At 41.7% G+C, this 18,428-nt stretch overlaps 1 protein-coding gene, 1 long non-coding RNA gene and 1 pseudogene across 2 annotated transcripts in view; 1 reads left to right on the forward strand and 2 right to left on the reverse strand.

The window, feature by feature from the left end:
* Araf (A-Raf proto-oncogene, serine/threonine kinase) overlaps positions 1–18,428 on the reverse strand; it is a 64,988-nt gene that overhangs the window by 35,234 nt on the left and 11,326 nt on the right. The gene's annotated exons all lie outside the window — the stretch shown is intronic.
* The window catches only part of LOC134484040 (uncharacterized), a 33,781-nt gene that overhangs the window by 7,060 nt on the left and 8,293 nt on the right, over positions 1–18,428 (forward strand). The window lies entirely within an intron of this gene.
* LOC134484039 (small ribosomal subunit protein eS24-like) overlaps positions 1,062–18,428 on the reverse strand; it is a 28,642-nt pseudogene continuing 11,275 nt past the window's right edge.

The following is an 18,428-nucleotide window of genomic DNA, read 5'->3' on the forward strand; positions in this document are numbered from 1 at the left end:
CAAGCTTGTCTTACTAAAAGGCCAATTGTCAAGTGAAGGATTTAAGTTCTAACATGCTTCATTGATTTCCTCTACCTTTATTGACTCTACAATCATCTGTCTAGAACTGTTTCTCTATAATCACTATTTTGTTTTTAAATGTTAATTACAATCATTTATCTATTATATGTGCTGGGGGGTAGGCATGTGGAAGATCAAAAGATCACTTTGGAGAGCCAGTTCCCTTCTTCCATCATGTGAATCCTGGGCATTGGACTTAGGTTGTTATGCAACTTAGGTTGTTATGCTTGGCAGTAAACTGCATCACCTATTGAGCTTCTTGTAAACTTTGCTTTGTTCTTTAAGATTTGGGTTTTTTTTTTTTTCATTAAGATTTGTAAGGAACTGGAGGGAATGGCTCAGTGTTTAAGCACTGACTGCTCTTCCAGAGGTCCTGAGTTCAATTCCCAGCAACCACAAGGTGGCTCACAACCATCTGTAATGGGATCTGATGCCCTCTTCTGGTGTGTCTGAAGACAGCTGCAGTGAGCTCATATATAATAAAGAAATAAATCTTCTAAAGAAATTGTAAGATGATGTTTTATACTTGACTGTGTCATGACAAATCAGTACCGGTTTGTCTGAAATACAAATGAATAAAACACAAACCAAATCTTTAAAATAAGACAGTTCATCCTGAGGGCTTAGGGTCTGGAATCTGAAGGCTGACACTGATGAGTCCAGAAGATTAGAAACTGGTCAAATAGTTTTACGCCAGGATCCTGGGACTCCTTGTCCCTGCCATTATCCAGAAGCTGGAAATGGCCTTGGTTATGTCCCTGGTGGAGGCCAGGTACCCCAAAAGCGTTTGGAAGGCTCTACCTTCTGATCTGTTTTCTCCTTATGTTTCTTCTATTTTATAGCTGCCTGGAAGCTGTACTTGATGATGTAACTAACTAAACCTTCAGTCTAGACAACCATCATTTTTAATGAAGAGCTTTGTAATTGGATCTCTGGCTTTTCTGAGGTCTGCCGAATTTATTATGATGTTAGGAGTGACACCATTAGTCTTGGGACCTTGCACATTCAACTTCTGTCTTAATATCATCTCTTATTTACCAACTCAACCCCCGCTCAGAGGATTTTACTGTATTCTTACTATCTGGGACCCCTTGACCTATTTTTTTCACTTGGAAATTTTGAGTTTATTTGTTCATTTAGAAATTTGCACCCTCACAGTTGATGATGTCACTATGAAATCTGTATTCCTCCTGCTGTTTGCCAGCACCCACACTGGCCTTTGCTGTCCCCCAACCTTCTTCATTCTCACATTCGTTTCACTATCTTCCTGAGGTCTTTTCCCTCTCATAAAGGTAATGTCATATAAGTCTGTGTTTTGGCTCTTTTTTGTTCGCATAATCCAAAGTCTCAGGCCAAGTTGTCTTGCCACCACCAAAATTGTTTCTGAATCCAAATAGAAAGATGACATCTGGTGTGGTTTTGCACATTTTAGCTGGTTTTTCCTAACTTTCTATCTTTGGCACTGTTACCTTCCCAAATGGACTTTAGTGATCATTCGTTGTTTCCTCTGAACCAGACAGTCATGATCTTCCTGGTCTGCATGATTACTATATTAGGCTTGATGGCAGAGGTCCCTAAAAGCTGCCAAGGGGCCTCAATTCTTGACATAAGTGGGTGTTCCAAGAATTAGACTTAGAGTCTACTGAGGATGGACCCCTCCCTCATGATCTACTTTGCTCACACTTTCTGTTTCCTTGGTAACTAGAGAGGGAAGCTTCATAATTGCCCTTCCTTAGGATTTAAAATACCATATGAAAAGATGGAGGTGCCAGGGTTTTGCTGAAGCTCATTCAGGGAAAGTTATTTTCTCCTGGTCAAAGGAGTGCAATCTGAGTTCTACCTCTGACCCTGGAACCCAGAGATAGGATATTTTGACTTGCTCCAAAGATTATACCATTACATACTATTAACCTGAAGTAACCTGAAGAGTTAATCCAACTGAGTCTGTCAGTCACCTGGCCAGGAGACCACACTTCAAGAAAACTGATTAACCTGAGGTCATGCTAAGGCGATGGGAGGAACAATTATTCCCTTAATGAAGTAATGCAAATCTGCTTCCCAGAAGTCCCTCCTCTAATATAGTTGCATACAGAGCTTCCACTATGTACTACTAAGTCTGCCTAACACGGGAAGTATAACTTTTCCTTTTCTTCCACCCCCCTCTCTTTTTTGGGGGGTAGGGGTGGAGGGTTTACTGGACCAAAGTCTAAGCATGTTTTCCTAACACCTTGGGTTTTCTCACTTGCTCTTCTGAAATTCCTTTCTTTATCTGCCATGCAGCTGCTGCCAACTTTCGTCACTGAACATTCCACCTGTCGTGGACCCTGACTCTCCCTTCACTCAGCAGCTAGTAAGATTACAGCTCACCTGCTCTGTTGTTTCTCTTTTAAAATGGCCCTTGAGCTTCATCCTCCATTGGCTTTAAAATTCCTTTTGTTGTTTTTTGTTTTGTTTGTTTATTTTGTTTTGTTTTGGAGACAGGGTTTCTCTGTAAGACCTTGGCTGAAATTCTTTTTATTAAGGAGACTAAGAATCCAATAGGAGACCCAATTTCCCCAGTAACACTGTATCAAGTAAACGAGTGTGTGTGTGTGTGTGTGTGTGTGTGTGTGTGCGCGCGTGTGTGTGCTTTCCTTGTGTTAACTACTCTTTGGCTATAGGGTTATAGGGTGTTGGCCATGGCGCTTTATAAAGTGCAAGAAAGGTATCACCCCCTTTCCTATCCCCAGCCTTCTGTGGTCCCTAACTGGACTTGAATGTGATGAAGCCTTGTATTCCTCCCCAAAGCTCTTAGACCCCTTTGCATCTCAGTGGCTGAGGAAATTAACATGTGTGATTGTGTAGTGAGATAAATGAAGATGACCTAGCTAGCCCAGTTGATAGAAATGGGAAAATAAAAACGTGTGGATCAAGTCTTTGTGAGCTCCAATCAAGTATCCAAGTCCTGAGACAAAATGTTCCAGTGAATCAGTGTCTTGGCTGGAATATTCAGTATTAATAGATTCCCTTCTCTCCCAGTAGCTGCATAGTTGAACTGGCCCTACTGTCTATATCTGTAGGGTCCCTATAGAACAGCAGCAGCTTGATATTTTCTGGAAGCAACCTTCACTTTTGTCTACTGAGGTTCATGTCTCTTGCCCAGAAACCTGTGGGATTTGGGTCGGGTCCTACAGTCTTCGGCCCTAGGGTGGCAGCAGAGATAGTCTGGTCCAAGTAAACAGGCATGCAGAGGCGTGGCAAAGCATGATTTTAGATGAGATGGAATGTTGTTTCCCACTTGGAGGGATTTCCTACCGGATTTGCACAGCACCTGGGGGAGAGTATTTGCGTGCGGAGTAAAACCCAGAACTAAACAGGGCTGGGCTTGAGAAAAAAAGGAAAGGGGACGCAAAATGGATGAATAAGGAGGCGTATTATCTGGTTGAAAAGGATTTGTGGCGGAGGCTGATTCCTAGCATCAACAACCCCCTCTGCTGGCTCTTGAATACGTTGCCTTGCCATTTTGAGATGCCATTTAGGCATTTATGGGGACATGAAACTAGGAGCGGGAAATTCCTGAGCCCAGAGACTTCTGGACCTCCCTCATGTCCCAATTCCTGTGCCTGCAAGATAGGGGAATGGAATCCCTGACCCTTCAAGCACCACAATCACTAACCCAAAAACGTTCTGGTTTTTGGCAGCTCCTCTTAAGAGCCAGAAAGCAGAAGGTGCTGCTTCATTCCAAAGGTTTCAGTCCTGAAGTTTCCGGGCGACAGATCAGAATTAACTCCCACTGCCGCAGTACCCTCAGGGGATTGTATCCTAGGCCCTGCTGGCTAGCCAATCCGGGCTTTTCTGTCTGCCCATTCTCTCTAGGCCAAGCGACACCATCTAGTTCCGCAAAAGTGCCCGCGGGAGATGACCTTGTAATTAACAAGAGGGAGGGCTCGAGGAGGCAGAAGAGGGAACTGCCAGGAGAAAGCCCAGGAGAAGCAAAATGGAGGAGGAGGCGGGGAGAGGAAACCAGGAACTGAGGCTTGTAGTATGAACGGCAGGGGGCGCGAGAGACCGCCTAAGGCCAAGGCCAAGCTCTGCAGCAGCATGGGCGTCGCCACGTAGTCCGCAGTCCGCAGTCCGCAGTCCGCAGTCCGCAGTCCGCAGTCCGCAGTCCGCAGTCCGCAGTCCGCAGTCCGCAGTCCCAGGGAGGGGCTGCCTCCCTACTTCGTGTTGCAGTGGTGGCAACAGTCTGCCTGCCTAAATGCCACCAAAAGGATCTAAGTTTGCTATGTGGACTAATCATCTGTTTCATTTCCCACCTCTTAGTATCTTCTCCATCTTCTTTTCCGTCCGCATGGTCTCTTAATATAGGTAGGTAAATGATAGATGTTAATTGAAAGGTATATGTTTAAAGGTACTTGTATTATTTGTAAGAGGAAACATTTGAATTCAAATATCATATGTAAAAGTGTGAACTAAAAAATTAAGAAAACCCGTAGACGGTTTCTCTAAAGTGTTAGGAAAACATCAAAAATATTACTGACACATTGTAGCAACACAAAAAAAATAATTTAAATCTAATCATGTAACAGGCAGGACGATCACAAATTCCTAACCAGCCTAGACTATGTAGTGAGTTCTAGGCTGACCTGGACTATAGAGACCCTGTCTCAAAAATCAGATAATAATGAAAAGGGGAGACAAAAATAAATTTCAAACTACAAAAAAAATCTTTTGTAGATGTGGAAGTACTTTTTCGTTTGAAATTGGTAGAGTGTCCATAAATCATATTCAAATGAAGCATGATCCTCCCTTTGTTTACAGATGAAGAGATGCAAACTGCATCTTGGTTGTTATAGGGGCAGGGCTTGAGGAAGACATGAGGGTTCCCCATTAAACCTCAGCTGTCAGGGAGACACATCTCTTTCCTTTCTGCTTCTACCCAGGTATTCCATCTTTTGACCAACAATGCCAGCCTCTTAACCCCCACACCAAATCTGAAAATCCTGGGCCTCCTGATCTCCTATTAACATGTCTCTGCTGAAAAAAGCTAAGAATTTCTCAGTCTAATAAATAGACCAAATCTTCACACCTGACACTAGAAGCACAGACATTTAGGCTCCACTGTACAGCTTCCTAGAAACTACACACACACACACACACACACACACACACACACACGCACGCACGCACGCACGCACGCACGCACGCACGCACGCACGCGCATCAGACAAACGAAGCAGCTTTTCACTGCCAAGTATTCTGCCCCTGGAGGATGGTGCTCAGAGAAGTCTGTGTTTCCTGCTAGGAGGTTTCAGAGCAGCTGTGCAGCAAAGCTTTTGGTGGGATGAAAGGAACTTAAAGAGACCCAGTTGATATGTGCTAGGCACAATTTGGCGTCCAATGCATTGTGAAAAAAAAATAGACACTAAAATGGCACTGTGGCAAGAATGGTGGTACTACCTGTAGTCCCAGCTACTCAGGAGGATGAGTTTCTAGGGACAATCTGGGCTACACTGAGAGTAAATATTACATGCATGTGCATGTGTAACACCTCCTCCTCAACCAAATAAGCACCAATCACTTTCAGGAGTTTCCTAAGCTAGTCCCTTATACTTGATCACTTGACTGTATATGGGTGAGAGCACAGGATCAGGGAAGGAATCTGCTTTAGCACAGTCCTCCACCCCCTCTCCACCCTCTCCCCCAAGATGTACAGAAGGAAAACTGCAGCAGACAACACCATGTGAGAGAAAGCCTTGGCATCTTTCATCCAAATGTGGAGCAGCATTCTGTCTTGGTCCTTTTGACTGAAAGGGTGACCTATTTGACTGAAAGAGTGGCCTATTTCCTGTACTTTTTTTTTTTTTTTTTGGTTCTTTTTTTCGGAGCTGGGGACTGAACCCAGGGCCTTGCGCTTCCTAGGCAAGCGCTCTACCACTGAGCTAAATCCCCAACCCCTATTTCCTGTACTCTTGATGCACAGCTCTGGCTGCAGCTGGTCTGAGGTCTGTGTCTGTCAAAGCTGCCGAATGAACTCGTCCTTCTCCCCACCCCACATGCCTGGTTGGCCTGGGGCCAGAGAGGACCTGGCAGTGAGATGCTGGAGAAGTAGAACCACTCTGACTCATTCCTGTCCCTCCTCTGCTCAGGAAAATGCCGACCTCTTTTGTTCTCTGCACCTGGAATGGTATCTCTCTTCCAACTTGTCACCATGACTTGATTCAATGGAGGTATGAATCAGGATCTGGAAGTGACTCAGGCATGGAAGGGAGGGGGTGGACCCGTCTACATTACTTCCTGTCCTTGTGCCTTCGACCACTACACATGTCTAGGAAGAGAGAATCAAGGGGGCCAGGAAATGGCATCTGTCATTTTGCCTACTTCTTGAAACTATATGTGGCAGCCACTTTTGCTGTATGTCCTAGGCTGCCCTGACACCCAACCACATTGCCCTAGTATCTAGAAAGATTTCCCTCTCACTTCACCGATGCTGTTCATTAGAATCTCAGCCTGCATTAGAATGGGAAATATGTACGTTAGAACCAAGATTACATGATAGTTCTCCAATTATCAAAGCTAAGGTAGAAATGGCAATTTGAGACCATATATTTAAGTGGAGGAATCTAGCTTTTGATCATGATTGTATTCTCCCCACTGTTTCTCCATCTGTTTCATTTTTAATATGGTCATCCACATCTATGGATTTCATATCTATGAGTCAACCAATTATGGAGTGAAATGGGGGGTTGTTATTGTTATTGTTTTGAAACAGGTTCTCACTGTGTATCTCCTGCTGTTATGGAACTTGCTCTATAGATCAGGCTGGTCTCGAACACAGAGATCTGTCTGCCTCTGGAATTACAAGTATGTGCCAACATGCCCAGCTGCTATGTCCATTCTTAACTGCTGAGCCATCTCTCCAGCCCAGCAAGTATTTTAAAACTTATTTATTTGTATTTATTGTGTGTATTTTACCTGAATATATGTATGGGTACAATGTGCTTACTTGGTGCTCTTGGGAATAAGAAAAAGAAACTTATTCTAAATATTACTATTTCATTTTCAGACTCCATTTAGTATAAGGAAAAACTAAATTCAAAGTCCTACGCTCCAGGGACTTTCCAATAGCCAAACAGCTTCTGTTGTAAGGAAACAGAAACTGTTGTCTCAACTGTTGTAAGGAAACTGTTGTCTCAGTCCAGATATCTCAAGGACAATTTTTCCATCTTGCTGGCAGGGTCAAACTAAGTTTTGTGTTCCCAAGCCCAGGAACTATCTGTGGCAGTCACTTTTGCTGAATGTCCTAGGTTGCCTTGCTCAACCACCTTATGTCAAAATATGATTGGACAATGCTAGGCCCACCCTGATCCCACCCTTATGGCTTTTTAAAAAAAATATGCTGTACAATGTCCCCTCAGGGTCGCAATTCAGCTCCTGACTCTGCTCTGTGACCTCTATCAGTCAATAGGGGCTTAATTACAATAAGATTTTTGTCATCTGTATTGATCTGGTGTTTAAGTTATGTTGATTTTAAGCGGACCTCACAACAGTGCCTGCAGAGGCCAGAAGAGGGCACTGGATTCCCTGGCTCTGGAATTATAGTTATTAGCCATCACTTGGGGGGATGATAATAAAGCCTGAGTCCTCAGGACAAGCAGCCAGTACTCTTAACTGCTGAGTCATCTTTTAAACCCCAACAAGGATTTATTTTTCAAAAAGATATCCTCAGGGCAGGGTGTGGTAGTACACACCTTTAATATCAGCACTCTGGGGGCAAAGGTAGGTGGGTCTCTGTGAGTTTGAGGCCAGCCTGGTCTACACATAACGAGTTCCAGGACAGCCCAGGGCTACTTAGTCAGACTGGGTCTCAAAACAAACAAAATCTATTGTGATTCACCATAGCCACAAAGTGGAAATGGCCCAATTAAATGTTCATCAAAAGAAGAGTAGAGGGTTGGAGAGAGGCTCAGAGGTTAAGAGCACTGACTGCTCTTCCAGAGGTCCTGAGTTCAAATCCCAGCAACTACATGGTGGCTCACAACCATCTGTAATGGGATCTGATGCCCTCTTCTGGTGTGTCTGAATAGAGTGTAGTCACATACATAAAATAAGAAAATCCTTAAAAAAATAGTTTGAAAAAAAAGGAGAGTGGATAAAAGAAATGTTTCCATACATAAAAGAAATTAATTGCAGATATATGCTGCAAAATGGATGAGCTTCCAAAATATTGTTCTAAGAAAAAAAAAAACAAAACAAAAACAAAAAAAAACAAAAAAAAACCAAGCCAGACAGGGAAAAAAATCACATATTTTTATGAAATAGCAAGAATAGAAAAAGTCACAGAAACTGAATGCAGATGAATAAGGGTTTTGGGAGGCTTATTGTTTGTTGTCTTTCATTACTTTCTTTTTTTTTTCTATTCTTTTTTTTTCAGAGCTGGGGACCGAACCCAGGGCCTTGTGCTTCCTAGGCAAGCGCTCTACCACTGAGCCAAATCCCCAACCCCGCTCACTACTTTCTTATCCATTTTAAAATTCTTAATAGGTTACTTTTTAAATTTAATTTTAAAATTCTATATATATATTTTTTCAAGACAGGGTTTCTCTGTGTAGAATAGGCTGTACTGAAACTTGCTTTGTAGACCAGACTGGCCTTGAACTCAAAGGTCTGCCTGACTGTGCCTCCTGAGTGCTGAAATTAAAGGTGTGTGTAACCATGCCAGGCCTTAAAATGTTATTTTTTAAAATATTTTATTTTTACGTGTCTGGGTGTATTGTCTGCATGTATGTCTGTGTACCATGTGCATGTCTGGTGTTCACAAAAGCCAAGAGAAGGCTTAGGATTGATTCCCTGGAATGGAGTTTCAGCCAGTTGTTAGCCACTTTTTGGTTGTTGGGAAATCAAACCTGGATTCTCTGAAAGAGCAATCAATGCTCTTAACTGCTAAGTCATCTCTCCAGTCCCTGTTTTACATTAAAATTTTCTTATATATGTATATATGCTTGTCTCTGCGTGTGACACATGTGCGCAGCATCTACAGAAGGCAGAAGAGGGTGCGGGGTTCCCTGGAATTACAGGCAGTTGTTAGCTACTTGATGTGGGTGCTGGGAACCAAACCTAAATCCAGAGCAGCAAGTGCTCACTCTCAGCAAAAGGATCATGAGTCACTATAGTTCTCTGGGTTCAGGAAGCTCTTGAGACAGTTGCCATCAGCTTCCATGTTCATACTGGGTTCTCTGGATGATATTGTTTCTAGGAACCCCAATTCTGGTATTGTCCATGGCCTAAACTGGAGATGCTAAGAAGGTCTTGTAAACTTTTGCTGAGAATCTGGCCCAGGGACCATGCAAAAAGTTCAAGATATCTGGAATTCAAATGCCACTCAGTATGAACTGCCTAAGCATTAAACATATACTGGATATAAAATGATATCAAGGAATCATTAGCTTTATCTAGTCATGATCATGGCTTTTTACATTAAACATCACTTTATACATAGGCTATAAGGTAAACTGAAATCAGTTTATCACTGAAATAACATCTGAGATTTTTCCTAAAGCTACTTCAAGGGCAACAGGGATGGTGGAGAGAGAGGGATGGAAGGATGAATTGTAGGATCTAGGTAGTAGGGATATTAAATATCTGTGTATGTTGAAAACTTTGCATTATAAAACGTTGGGGAAACACCTTAATAAGAATAATTCATAGAGGGGTTGGGGATTTAGCTCAGTGGTAGAGCGCTTGCTTAGGAAGCGCAAGGCCCTGGGTTCGGTCCCCAGCTCCAAAAAAAAGAACCAAAAAAAAAAAAAGAATAATTCATAGAGGGGTTGGGGATTTAGCTCAGTGGTAGAGTGCTTGTCTAGCAAGGGCAAGGCCCTGGGTTCAGTTCTCAGCTCTGGGAAAAAAGAGACAAAATAACAAAAGATGTCATTAAAGGATAATCCATAGAATATATTAAACAAAATACCAAATTCATAATTGTTAGAATAAAGACTAGTTCATCTTCTTTTGCATATTTACATTTTCCCAATTAAGATGATCTTTCAACTTTTTTTTTTTTGTGGAATGATCTCATGCATCTCAGGCTGACCTGAGATTATGTAGCAATGAATAACACTGAAGTTCTTGATTCTCTTGCCTCCTCACCCTGAGCCTGAGATGACATCTGTGTGCCAGGTTTATTTAGTGCTAAGGACTTTGCATATGCTAGGCAAGCACTCTATTAACTAAGCTACCTGCATAGCACCTTAGAATGTGTTTTTACTGTGATGAATCATTAAGCAATTATGTAGGCGAAACAATCCAGTCACAGAAAGTCAAGTACTATGTAGCTCCACAAATATTAGTCCCCAAAGTAATAAAATTTCTAAAAGACAGAACAAAGACTAGTGATTGCCAGGAGCTCGAGCAAAGACAGAATGGGTAGTTGCTATTTAATGGACAAAGGATTTAAGGTTAGCAAAAATGAAAAACACAGCAAAATCAACACTTAAACATGGAAAAATATTAAGGCGACACATTTTACCTTGTGCTCAACTTGCCACAAAACATGTTTAAATGTTGTAAGATTTAACTGGAAAACATACTTTGGGCACATCCAACATAGAGCACTATGCTAAAACAATGCAGTATACAAACTCTACTCAAAACAATGGCAGATTTTTGTCACAATGATATTAAAAATAAAAATGCCAATGCAATTCTGGGTAAAGTGATGACAGTTTCAATTCCAGTTTTTCTTCTCTAAGCATGAGCAGAGAAAGAAGTTGCTTCATTTTCTCTTCTTCTGTCTTAAAGATAAGTATAAAAAAGGGAAACATTGGGCAATGTCTTTTACAATGAGCACAGTACAATGAGAAAGTGTACAACAATAGGTCATTGATGATAACTATTATATACTATAATGGAAAAAAACAAGAAAATATTTCAGAACATTTCTTTATTTGTGTTTAATTTTTCAATTATATTTTGTGTGTCTGTGTGCACATACATGCGTGCTGTGCCATAACAAATTGGTTAGGAGACAACTTTCCAGGTTTATTTTCTCCTACTCAAGTCATCTGGCTTGGTAGCAACTGTCCTTATCTGCACTACTTTTTTGTTTACTATAAATTTTATCTGTGGTTCTGTGGTTCCTTTATTCCATACCAATGTGGTGTGTAGGTGTGTGTGTGTGTGTGTGTGTGTGTGTGTGTGTGTGTGTGTGTGTGTACATATGTGTTCAATGATGCAATGATGTAGAGGATAATAAGACTGAAATATCTCATATACTTTATCTCAGTGTGTTGGAAACTCTGGAGAGAGAGTCTGAAGGATGGGGAGGTCTCATAAGCAATAACATTGCAGCAGTGCATGCCACATGCCCAGAGAAGCCCATCAGAGATTTGGAGCCAAGGGTTTTCTCCCTTTGTTTTGTGTTTACTAAAATTCTAGATGATCAAACACACATGCACATGGACAGCATAACCTACCATTTGTGTAGTTTAGATATAGTGTACCATCCTTAGCAGAAAAGAGACACAGGAAACATTTCTGGAAGACAGCTAAATGCTACCCTTTCAAAGGATTGCACTGCTGGGCAACCAGTCTGTCCCTTGGCTAACAGACAAGGCATTTTTTGACACACACACTTCAGTCTGTGCAGGCTGTGTTGACTCTGAAATCCAGAAGAGCTCCTATTTCCTCAGAAAAGAGGAAACTAATAGTTTTTCTCCCTAGGAGCTGGGACTACAGGAGTACCTTCTGTGTCCAGGTAGGTGACCAAGGCATCTTTATTGCACAATTATTCGTTGGAGCCCAGCAACAGGATGAGGCCATACTACAGGAGTGACTTCACTTTGAAAGAAATACCAAATATGAGTCTTTTCTATCCAATACTAAAAACAAAACCAAACAAAAACCACAACAACTTATGTTTGGGACAAGGAATTAAAATCTTTTTCTCTCCCACCACCACACTTTTATGCAAACGTTTTGAGCCCTCACCCCCCTCCGCCCCCAGTAAAACCTTTGTTTTTTGTTCTCTACTCTATGAAGTTAATGGTCTGTCAAGTGACCTTTTTCTTCTTGTAGCAATAACCCATTTCTCATTCCTCCATTTCCTGGGTGCCAGTTCTTTTCAGACTACCCAAATGAGTAAGATTGTGAAATCAGACCCCAGCCAATGGGGGGAAGACACAACCACCACCTGAGTTAGAATATAAACCAAGAGCATTTCAGGCCTCCGTGTCTGTAGCACAACCTCTTGAACCAAGAATAAAGTTGTTCCAAGCACTTCAGTTGGAATAATGGTCTCTTTCTTTGTGACCCTAAGCTAATTTTTTTCTTTTTTTTTTCTTTTTCTTTTCTTTTCTTTTTTTTTTTTTCAGAGCTGGGGACTGAACCCAGGGACTTGCGGTTGCTAGGCAAGCACTCTACCACTGAGCTAAATCCCCAACCCCTAAGCTAATGTTTTTAACAACTTATAACCTCCAGGGAACCTGGAGTTAACCACTTGAAACATATGTCATTAACTTCAAAACTCTGCCTTAGAAAGTCAGTGGCTTCCTTCTTAACCTTCTTAAATTTCTTTCTTTCTTCTTTTTTATTTTTTATTTTTGGCCTGGCCAAAGCATCGGTACAGGCTCAGCAAAATTCTGATCAGTAAGTTGAACTCCATTTGGATTCTCTCTAGTGCCAAGGTAAGAGCAGCATAGGCACATGCAAGCAGAATTCTAGAGTACACAAAGCACAATGTACACTGGTTAGGTTTTATGGATTATTAGTTTCCAGAGGAGCCTGCCACCCACTTCAGTCCATATAATGTAGTTTAATTATTGGCTTCAGAGGAAGTGTCTGAAGATAGGCAAGTTCCATCCATTTGGCTTATTCATCTCGTTGGTCCCACCTTCCCATGCGTGTGGGTGGCATCAATTGTGTGCTAAGAGTGGGAGTAAGCATCACTCCTGCCTCATTGGTGTGCTGCCAGCCGTGAGTGATGGGAGGCTTGTCAGCTGCCATCTAGTATAGACTGCTCAACAGCAGGTTGGAAACAAGGCATTCTTCTACAGAAAGAAGGGAGAATTTCGAGGAGGCCTGGAAAAAATGAAGCTTAGCATTGGCTCTCTCCTCTGCCGAGCCTCCCAGGATTTCCTGTTTCACTCCATTGTTACAAAAGCAGTCAGCTTCTCTGTAATTCTAACTTCAAATTTCCCAATCATTTAACTTTTACTGGAAAAATGACCTTATGCAATTTAATGGGAAAGACACATTAATGTTCAAGAATTGCTCAGGAAGGGTCCTGGATTGTTTTACAATAGGTTTCTTTAACTTCCCATTCATTTTGTCCTGGTCATTTGCCCATGAAGAAGAATAAAAAAAAAACAATACAGCTCCTTGCTATGACTAATCATACCTTAGGAAGGTGTGTATCCCAGGAAAGAGGCAACGGAAAGGCTATCAGTCCCTTAGTGTGAGCTGTAACTGCAAGTTAACATCGAAGAGGCATCTCCAAGGGGGATCCCAAGTCTGATATGTGGGCAATGAGTACCAGGATCACATTTCATGTGATGTGTCCTCCCCCAAGGAAGGAATCACGGGTTAGGAATGAATGTAGTTTATCTTTTAACAGATTCTATAGAGTCATTCATTGCTGCAATTTCATATGGTGTTCTGGGAATATGCCCTTTCCTGTCAGCATTTGTCTGTGACCCAGACAGTTCCATCAGCATCTATATTTTTGTCATTTATGGCCCCACAGAGTCTGTGTCAGACTGAGTGCTGTTGTTGACGTGACCTTTCATTTCTATCCTGCTGCATAGGGGCAGAAACAGCATGGAACACACTATCGGGTTTCAGCTGCGTCAAGGCCAGGAACTTTGGTCTGTCAATCCAAGACTTTAAAAATGCAGTGGCTTAATTCCCATGGCAGCAAAGCAGACAAGACACATAAGGAGGGCCAGACAGCTGTTTGGGGCACAAAAAACAGACCAGGTTTTCCTAAAAGTCCTGTTGATCTTGTCAGTCGGAAAGTCCAAACATACCCACTCAAAATAAACATTTAAGTCTGTAAAGCCACTGAGACCAGACATTTCAGGGTAACAAGAACACATTAGCAAAGCTTTTTTGAAGATTTTAACAGTGGATTGTGATGCAGAGACTTCTACTCTTCCTTTTGTTTCTCTTTTGCATGGGGCAGCAATACATGGAAATCATTACTAACGGAGGTTTGTTGTTTCAAGTTCTCAGTTCAAATTGTAATCCTCCCATAGGCGGCACAAAGCACCAGAGCCCTCTGAGCCACTAACACTGTTGTTTTGTTTTGTTTCTCACCAGCTTTATCAGAATGAGCCATCTTGTATTCTACAAAGTGAAGCATGTAACATTTTACATCAATTTGTGTTGTACAGCCAGTAGCACAAGATATAAAACCTTTGAAAAGATTCTCCTCTTTGTTCCTCAAAACCTTAACATTTACAGGTTTAACATTGTAGCCGAGGCTGCTATGTTTGGGGCTGGCTTTCTTTTCTTTTCTCTTCTTTCTTTCTTTCTTTCTTTCTTTCTTTCTTTCTTTCTTTCTTTCTTCCTTTCTTCCTTCCTTCCTTCCTTCCTTTCCTTTCTTTCTTTGTTTTTTGTCTTCTTTCTTTTGTCATTTGCCTGTCTTCACCCAGGCTCTTGCTGAATTGCCCAGGCGGGCCTGGAAATCATTAAGTAATTTAGACTAGTTTGAGACTTGCAGCCCTCATGCCTGACTACAAGGATATACATGATTACCATTACACCTGCCTTTTTTTCCCTTTTTCCTTTTAGCCCTTTAAACCACTAGTTTATCTTAAGCCTAGTAAGGAAAATTGGTTTTGCTGTTTTCCTTCCAATGGGAGAAGAGAGCAATGCAAACTTTTGTTTATGAGACAGCGTCTCACTTTGTAGCTCTGGCTGTCCTAGAACTCACTGTGTAGACCAGGCTAGACTCAAAATTCACAGAGATCAACTTGTCTCTGCCTCCCAAGTGCTGGCATTAAAGGCTTGCACCACCATACAGCAAGCAATGCAAACCCTACAAGTTTGTTTTGTATTTGAAACATAGTCTCACCGTGCAGCTGTAGAGGGCAGAAGCTCACGGAAAAGCACTAGAAAAAACAGAAATGTTAAATATCCAGGACTTTTTCTTCAACAGAAAAAACTGACACCTATTTTCCATCCAGAAGGCTGTGAATAGATGTGTTACTACATGATAATCTTTACTATTCTGTAAAGCCAGCCATCATAGAATCCCCAAAATACTAAGTGTTGTTTCTTAGTCAATAGGACCCATCCTCATGAAAGAGGTCCTACGCACTTTGCAAAAGAGTTTGCTGTTGTGTTTATTACAAACCCTCCCTCCCTAGGCCCAGACTCCTGGACACTATGTCTCTGTCAATAGAACCCATCTTTATGGTAAAGGTCATAGGCGCTTTGCTAAAGAGATGTCCTATTAAAAAAAAAAAGAGATGTCCTATTATATAAGGGAGCTTCAATGAAGTCATACCTAAAGTTTTGTTGTGATAATTGTCATGTGGAAATTTTCCCCAAAGTTTTATTGTGTTTAAGCATGTAAAACATAAACCTCTTGGTGTCAGATACCAGAAGTTTTGGCCTAGAATCAACTAACTAAAGTCAAGCTGAATCAAATTTCATTTTACATCACCTGTATCAGTTCCTACTATCTGTAAACTTGCAGGGGACATCCCCAGCCCAGCTCCTGCATGCAGCCTTTGCTGGCATGGAATGTTTTATGTAGACAACTCTAGTTTAAAACCCACAGAGATCTCCCTGCTCTGCCTCCAGAGCACTGTAACTAAAGGTGTGCACTGCTGACCCACCCCCTTAAAATATATCTGATTCTTCCAAAGCCCACCTTCAAAAATGCTTACACTTTCTCCAACTATTGCAATAAGAGAGTAGCTACAATCACATTTTTATTGTCTTTAGCTCACTGGAAACTCTTTTTGGGAGGGGCATTAGGGTCTTTCTCCTCTCTCACATAGAAGAGACACTGTAAAAATTTGAGCCCCCATAGGCTCGTAGAGTGGCACTATTGGGCGCTTGGCACTATTGGTATGAGCTTGTTGGAGTAGGTGTAGCCTCATTGCAGAAAATGTGTCACTGTTGGATGGGAATTTGGAGTTTCAGAAGTTTCAGCCAGGCCTAGCAGTTCACTGTCTCTTGCTGCTGCCTGTGGATACAGATGTAGAACTCTCAGCTACCTCTTCAGCACTCCATCTGCCTGCACACTGTCATGCTTCCCACCATGGTGATAATGAACTAAACCTCAGCACTGTAAACTAGCCCCAATTACATGTTTTCCTTTATAAGAGTTACCATGGTCGTGATGTCTCTTCACAGCAATAAAACCCTAAGATAGACTTTAACCCAAAGTTATCATTTGAGTTGTATTTTCTCACCTTTTGAGCTGGCAAGGACAAAACTGGACAAGGGATCCAGCAAGCCACTATCTGTTATTGGATTTATCATTTTCATATTCCATAGACAAGGGCTGGGTGTGATGGTGCCAGGCCTGTAGTACCAGCTACTCATGGGGCTGAGGCAGAAAGAGTTTTTAACCCAAGAATTTGGGCCAACCTGGGCAAAATAATAAGACTTTTATTTAAGAAGAAAAAAATCTTTGGTAATTTTTATGTTTATAAGTGAGATTAAAAACAATTTAGAGGGCTAGAGAAATAGATAGCTCAGCAGTTGAGGACACTTGCTACTCTCACAGAGGACCTGGGTTCAGTTTCCTGTATCCACATGGTGGTTCACAACCATATATAACTTCATTCCAACTGATGCAATGCCTTCTTCTGTCCTCTGCAGGCACCAGGTTCACATGTGGTTCACATACATGCAGGCAAATCACTCATACACATAAAATAAATGAACATTTAAGAAAACAGTTTGGTTGCTGACTTATAAGTAACTGCACAGCCATTTAGTCACCAGGAATTTTTCATCTCCTGCCTCTCCTTCTTTCTTTTCCTGCCAGGTAACTCTGTTGCCATATTTCAGTGATGTGGGGGCAGCATTTAAAATTCATTGAGTCACTGGATTCCAAATCATCCCCACATTTAGTGAGCTGTTCACTACAAGGACTCATAGAATTCAGTACATATTAGCATTTACTACTAAGGTTCCTAACAGCCAAAGAATATGAATTAGAATTGAATTACCAAAGCAAAAGGCCCTGGCAGCTAGGCTCAGTAGCTCACGCCTCGAATATCAGTACTGAGGCATCAGAGACACAAGAGAAGACTTCAAGGCCAACCTGGACTATGAGTCTGGACGAATCCATGTGCAGCCTTTCTTGTGCTGTCACCCTCACAGAGGACACAGAACTCCAGGAAGAAAGAAGATGAGCAGCATAAGCTCATAGTTAACATGATTGAGGCAGTGAGCCACTCTCATTAGTTAAGAAAGGATCAGAACCACTTCAAATTAATGTTTCCAGATGCTGGCAAGGGTCAGCCTTCTGAACAGGCCATTCACAGAATATTAGTGTCAAGCCTACTCTTAACCTTCTAGGCATCCCAGATAACAATACTAATGCCATTAATATAATTACTCAGAATAGTTTAAAATTACTACTACAGGCTGGAGAGATGGCTTATCGGTTAAGAGCACTGACTGTCCTTCCAGAGGTCCTGAGTTCAATTCCCAGCAACCACATGGTGGCTCACAACCATCTGTAATGGGATCTGTTCCCAGCAACCACATGGTGGCTCACAACCATCTGTAATGGGATCTGATGCCCTCTTCTGGTGTGTCTGAAGACAGCTACAGTGTACTTACATATATTAATTAATTAATCAATCAGTTAATTAAAAATTAAAATTGCTACTACATTCGCCTCACTATCTTCCAACAATATTTTTAGAGCTATATAGTAACTACTGTATCAGAGCCATTATTACCACATGTCTTGTTTTCAGCTGGTATTGCCTTAGCTCTCAATTCAGTGCCTACATCAATCCAGATGTCCTGTTCTTTAACAGATCTCTCTCTTGAATGTTGAGAACAGTTTGTCCAAGTACTTTATAGCTGAAAGGTTGTTATGCTTAGTATAAATCTCTTGGTTCACATTTTCCTTCCTGATATAGCCTGTGATTCCAGTTTATTCTGGTACTGAGGGCTGCTGTCAAACTTAATGATGGTCTAATTTGTAACCATTGATGAGAATAGAACTTCTTGCTGTTCACTGTGGACAGTTATTTTTATCTTCGGGTTTATGGTATCTCAAATATTTTCTTATGTCCCATACACCCTCCAACAAACCTCTCTGTGGTGGTTTGAGTATGTTTAGCCCAGGGAGTGGCACTATTTGGAGGTATGGCCTTGTTGGAATAGATGTGGCCTTGTTGTAGGAAGTGTGTCAC

Source organism: Rattus norvegicus, chromosome X, assembly GCF_036323735.1.
Source record: "Rattus norvegicus strain BN/NHsdMcwi chromosome X, GRCr8, whole genome shotgun sequence".
Lineage (NCBI taxonomy): Eukaryota > Metazoa > Chordata > Mammalia > Rodentia > Muridae > Rattus > Rattus norvegicus.